The sequence below is a fragment of the Eucalyptus grandis genome, chromosome 8 (assembly GCF_016545825.1).
Source record: "Eucalyptus grandis isolate ANBG69807.140 chromosome 8, ASM1654582v1, whole genome shotgun sequence".
In the NCBI taxonomy this organism is placed as follows: domain Eukaryota; kingdom Viridiplantae; phylum Streptophyta; class Magnoliopsida; order Myrtales; family Myrtaceae; genus Eucalyptus; species Eucalyptus grandis.
Window position 1 is genome coordinate 3,272,787 of NC_052619.1, and position 6,049 is coordinate 3,278,835.

Below are 6,049 nucleotides of genomic sequence, written 5' to 3' on the forward strand. Positions count from 1 at the left end.
CATGCAATCTATCGATAAAAAGATCCAAAATCTTATCCTAATAGATCTCCGGAGATTATCTAGAATCATATTAAATATGTAATCTTATCTTAACGTGCAAAATTATCAATTAAAATCTGCCCTAATTTTATCTAACATTTTTTTGATAATATAAAAACAAAACAAAACAAAAGATAGTATTCACCATCCAAGGTATCAACTATATACATATGCACATTGTGAAGTTAGAAAAAATATCCCAACTTCTTACCCAATTCAGCAGATGATATTTATGAATTCGGACAGGCCGATGGATCAAGGGAATCGCGGTGACGATGACCGGCGATCAGCGGCGGTCGTAGTTATCCAGCATTTTATTTTATGTTTTTCGCCGTGCGGTTCTCCGTAGACTCCGGTGATGGGGGCTCCTCAAGATGCTTTGGCGGCGAGGCTTGTGCGGCGGTGTGGTGAAGCAAAGACCACGGGCTGGAGCTGGAGTAGTTTCGTAGGATGGCGGCTGTCGGTAGTAGGTGCGGAAAACAGTAAAGACCTGTCGCTTTTGTCTGAGCGAATCGTCCCCGAATGACACCTGCACAAAACGCTTTTCTTCATTATTTCTGTTTTGACCAAACGTCAGTCCCACGTTCCAATTTCGTCACCTCTGCTCCCACCCGCTCGGGTCCTGCGAAGACAGCAAACAAAAGATAAAGTCGTGGAACGCGCCAGCCCCGGGTACCTTTCGAAGATTCTTTTTTGGCATATGAAATGCTTGGAGTCGGTTTTTGCAGCGGTGGTTTCACCTCTGTGTAAAGCCTGATCGCTTCGCCCCTTTCTTGTTACTTCTTCTTCCTTTCTGGGTTTTTTTGCTTTGGTTCGACCAGGAAACAAGAAAAGAGGTAAGTTGCTTTTCTAGCTAGTCTGCTGAGAATTGCTAGCTCGTGGCGTATTTTCCGGAAAGGTTTTGCGAAATCTATCTCTTCCCGGGAAGATCAGAATGAGAAGCTGCTTGTTGACAAGAGTTTTCTCGCCTATTTAGCGACTTTTTGGCTTATTGGGTTTTCAGTTAACATTCTTTCTTGGGACTCAAGTCGAACGATAAACAATAGTTTTCTCGCCTATTTAGCGACTTTTTGGCTTATTGGGTTTGCAGTATTAAATGGAACCCGGTCACAGAATTCCCATCGAAACCCATGAAGGGCGTGAGTTTGAGATTGGTTTGGACAAGAATTTCGGGTTTTTGGACCAGTTCGCCGCGCAGTACGAGATGGGTGAGGAGATTGGGAGGGGCGGTTTTGGGCGCACATGCTCTGCCAAGGCCAAGGAGGGCAGCTTGAAAGGCCAAGAAGTTGGTGTCAAAGTCATCCGTAAATCAGAGGTTTCGTTTTCTTTTGTATTCCCTCTTCGGATCTTACTGCGTCATTTGCCTTTTCTTGAAAGAATTTTATATGGATTCTGGTTCTTATTTAGTAGGTATCTTCATTGTGTATTCGAATCAACAAAAAAATTGCGATGGTCCTCTTTTTTGGGCGGGTTTCTATCAGAATATACCTGCTTTTACTTGTGTGGAAACTGCTAGTGGTTGACAGATGAGTGTATAGTATACTGTGATGGTTACTGTTCATTATTGATTGTTCAGTCAACTGCTTTATTTTGGGTAATTCCAATTATTTGGAGAAATCTCTTGTTCACTCGCTGCCCTGATTTGTGCCAGTGTCTTTATATATGTCATGTTTGGGAATGGAGTCTATTTTTTTTTCTGATTAGTAGATGGAGTCTGTCTGAGAGGTCATAAAGAGATATTTTAGGTGAAATGCTCCTTGGATACGATGGTTGAATTTTCATAGTTTGGATCCCTTGAGCTTTATATACTAAGGAACTACTGAGTCATACACACTCAACTTCCAAGGCCCATTAGTCATATTTCACTTCACTTGAGAAAGAAATAAGGATGATCAGTGAAGTTTTCAAGAAAGTGAGATCTGTTGCCTTGATCGTATGAACTTGCCGCACCACAGGTTCTCTATAGAGCAGCTTTACATTCCCGGGAAATGGAAAGATGAAAGGGATGTATGTATCAGCGTTGCTGCAAAGGATGTGATGCTTTGGAGCATTTGTCTGCAGGAACTATTGAAGCATCTCTTTTTTGTACTTTGCAGATGACAACAGCAACTGATGTAGAGTGCGTGAGAAGAGAAGTGCAGATTTTGCGGGCATTAACTGAACGAATTGGACATAAGAACTTAATCCAGTTTTATGATGCCTATGAAGATGGAGACAACGTTTACATAGTCATGGAGTATGTTTCAATTGTGCCAAGTGCCTATGCTTCTGTTTTCTGTCATCTTTATTGTTTCTGGTGTGAAGCTGTGAGCTTCTCAGTATAAAACATGTCATAATTACTACTAAAATTAAGTCTGGCGTTGGGATTTTGGCATGAGGGGAGTTAGACCAGATCATGAGGGGAAATTACATGGCAATCTTACAAGTAACATAGGAGTGGTCAACCTGCAAAATGATTATTCTGTTCATCTGAACTGAGAGAATCCCAACGAATTGGGGGAAGGTTATGGTTATTCAGCACTGAAGAATCAACTATTTTTTGACCTATTTGACTGTGCTCAGTAAGTAGGTAAATTTTTGGTTGATTATACTCAAAAAACATATTAACCGATGGAACTTCTGGTTGTTCAGTATTTGTCTCAAGCAAAATATCTGTCAGTTTATGTTTGACCATTAAACTTTTGGGGTTTATCCAGTGTATTCTCTGTTTTCCAGGTTGTGTCAAGGAGGTGAGTTGTTTGACAGAATATTTTCAAGGTAAAATTGTGTTTCTAATGCTTAGTTAATCAAATCCTAAGCTTGTTTTACTATGTTTTTAGTTGAGCTTAAGTGCACCTTTCAAATCCTTAAGAGGATGGAACCATTTTTGTCTTGTATAGTGATAAAGATTACCCTGAAGAAGATGCAAAGGCTGTTATCATTCAGATATTGAGTGTTGTAGCCTTCTGTCATCTCCAGGGAGTTATTCACCGTGATCTAAAGCCAGAGGTAATTGATCAATTGCTGATCATACTTTTTGAGAATGTATTCATGAAACATAGACTATCATTGAAGTTTAATGTCTTGATCCTCCTGTTGTTTCAGATACATTAGATTGGCTCTGTTCTGATCTAGCTTTATGTTTCTGTCTCAAAGTGTACAATCATGTTCCTTAATAAGATTTTGACTTTTAGATACGGTACTGCTTTCCCTTTTTAAACTTTCTTCATGGGATTTCAGATTTTTCCATTATTTACATTGATTTCTCATTATAGTTATGTATTAGAAAATAATGACCTTGGATGGGAATATGCATGATTTTGGATAAATGAGGTCATTGTTATTGTTTTGACCAATACTGGTGTGATATGAGGTTATTCCAGCCTCGAGGTGTTCCATCATAGTGTATAACTGTGGAATAATGCAGTGGGTACTTTGCCTTCCCTGCCTACCTACTAATGAGTGATCTAAACCGCAACAATCCTGTCTACTAATGGTAGCTTGATTTTCTTTCCAGAATTTTCTTTTTGCGACAGGAGATAAGAACTCTCCCTTAAGCTCATTGACTTTGGAATTTCTGAATATATAAATCCAGGTTAGAACTACAGATTGAACTTTAAGATATTCCCATCTGTTGAGAGTGTGGAGTTGGACTTAATGTGAAATCTCTGCAGGTGGCAGGTTGAAGGATTTTGTGGGAAGCGAATTTACTGTAGCTCCTGATGTTCTACATGCATCCTACGGAACTGAAGCAGACATGTGGAGTATTGGTGTCATTGCCTATATGTTACTATGTGGTGATCCACCCTTTTGGGGGCAGAATCAATCTGAAATATTCCGGGCGATCCGTGAGGAAGAGCCAAGTTTTGATGAAGACCCATGGCCTTCTCGATCCCCTGAGGCAATTGATTTTGTGAAGAGATTGTTGAACAAGAATTACAGAAGGAGACCAACGGCTGCCCAGGCTTTGTGTAAGTCTATAGAGCCATTTAAACAAAGAATAACATACAGAAGAATAGCAATCAATTTGTAATTGGCAACCTGGCCTTATTAGTTTGCTAAGTTTTATCCCTAATCAAACCTAGCAAGGGTTGCAGATTAATATTGATCTGATCTTCGAATTCCCATAATTTTCATTAGGTCTTCCTTGGCTGGTTTCTCACCATGATGTCAAGATACCACTAGATATGATGATGTGTAGGCTTGTAATAGCCTATATGAGGTCATCTCCTCCACAAAAAGCAGCTTTGCAGGTAAGTGGTGATTTTACCGAATTTGTCTATCTCCTGTTGTCTGCTGTCTCAAAGACTAATTTTGCTTGTACGCTGCATCTTGAATTTCGTGATTCGACTAATCAGGGGACAGACAGAGCTTGCATCAGAATAATCATACACTCTGACATAGTTCTTCACTTTTCAATGATTTTCTTTCTCCACCTTCAAATCAGATGCGAGTCTGTGACTGTTTTTGCCTACTGTTCTAAGAACTGAACTTATGAATCTTTACCACTGGAGCAGGCTCTTGTAATGACATTGACAAAGGCTCAGCTAGCTTACCTCAGGAAACAGTTTGAAATATTAGGCGGGAGAAAGGGTTTTATTTTGATGCAGGATTTTAAGGAGGTCAGTTGTTATCCTATTGCTTGTGGCACTTCATTGGTTTTGCTTTTCTTTTTTTATTTCTCAATTGAGAATTCATGGTGACTAGTGTCAATTTACCAGGCTGTGACAAGGAGGTCTACCGAGGCTATGAAGCATTCAGGGACTCTTGAGTATGCCAATGAGGTAAGGCTTGAAAATATCAGTGGGATGTTGTTGAAAACTTATCCGGAGCACTTGGGTTATGCAGACAAACAACTAGCATGATAAATATGGAAATGCAAAGAAATAGCAATGCATTAGCTGTTCTGGTAATATGCACGATTAATGCTTGAAAACTCTAATATTTCCACCTTATGTATATTTAACAAGTGCTCTGAGAGCAACTGTTAACAACAGTCCCTATCATCACATTAGTTGGTTTATGCAGACAGAGAACTCATTCAAAAAAAAAAAAAAATATCTAACCGTGGAAAAATTGCCTTCGTGGTTGTGTCAGGTTTCTAATTTGGCATATGGAGCAAAGTTTGATTTCCAAGAATTCTGTGCGGCTGCCATAAGTGCTGATCAGCTGGCGGGAACAGCGAGTTTGGAAGAATATGCAAGGGAGGCTTTTAAGCATTTCCCCAGAGAGGTGAACAGAATCACAATGAGAGAAAAGGCTCTCTCTCTCTCTCTCTGATGCAGTTGGATTGAGCTCGATATTTGTTTTCGTTGTCTACATAGTTGACTCGTTGTACTCTGATCTCCAGGAACGTAGGGTTGGCACCTCACAACGGCAGACAACTTTCAACGAATTCATCAAACTACTACATGATCATTCGCAGACTATTTAAGGGTCCGACTGGAGTTTCAGAGATCTTCTGAACTCTCCTTTGAAAGAAAAGATCTGAGGGGGACCAAATGCCATGCACAACGAAAGACGACCGCATCATAAATAACCGTTGTCATGATATGCTCGGAACCACTGCGACACCTTTTCTGTTTTTTTCCATTTTCTTTTTTCTTTTGGCTTTTCCAAGACTATGCTTTTGAATGCAGACTGTGCTTTATTATTTGCTTTCTAGCTTTTGCTTTGTTCTGCAACTATTTGGGTTTTGCTATGCTTGAAAGCCTTTTGCGTGCCTTTTAAGTATTATTTTGATACATGGATAGTATCTTCTCTTTTGAAAAAAAGATCATAAAGTTTCCGGGGGATTTCACTTAGAACAATTTTGAAAGTCATTTACTGGAAAGAGATACTATTCTTTTCTTTTTTTTTTTTTTTATGGATAGTAGCACAAATGGTCATTGAATCTTGTTTAATGTGTAATATTGTCCTTAAACTTCTCATCGATGCAATGTGGTCTTTGAACTTGGTCAAATAAGTAATATCGTACAAAAACTTTTAATTTGTTAAATGTGATCCATAAACTATTAATGCATATTCAATG

At 39.3% G+C, this 6,049-nt stretch overlaps 1 pseudogene; it reads left to right on the forward strand.

Moving 5' to 3' along the window:
- Positions 1-722: 722 nt before the first annotated feature.
- On the forward strand, positions 723-5,751 carry LOC120286607 (annotated as a pseudogene).
- The last annotated feature ends 298 nt before the right edge of the window (positions 5,752-6,049 follow it).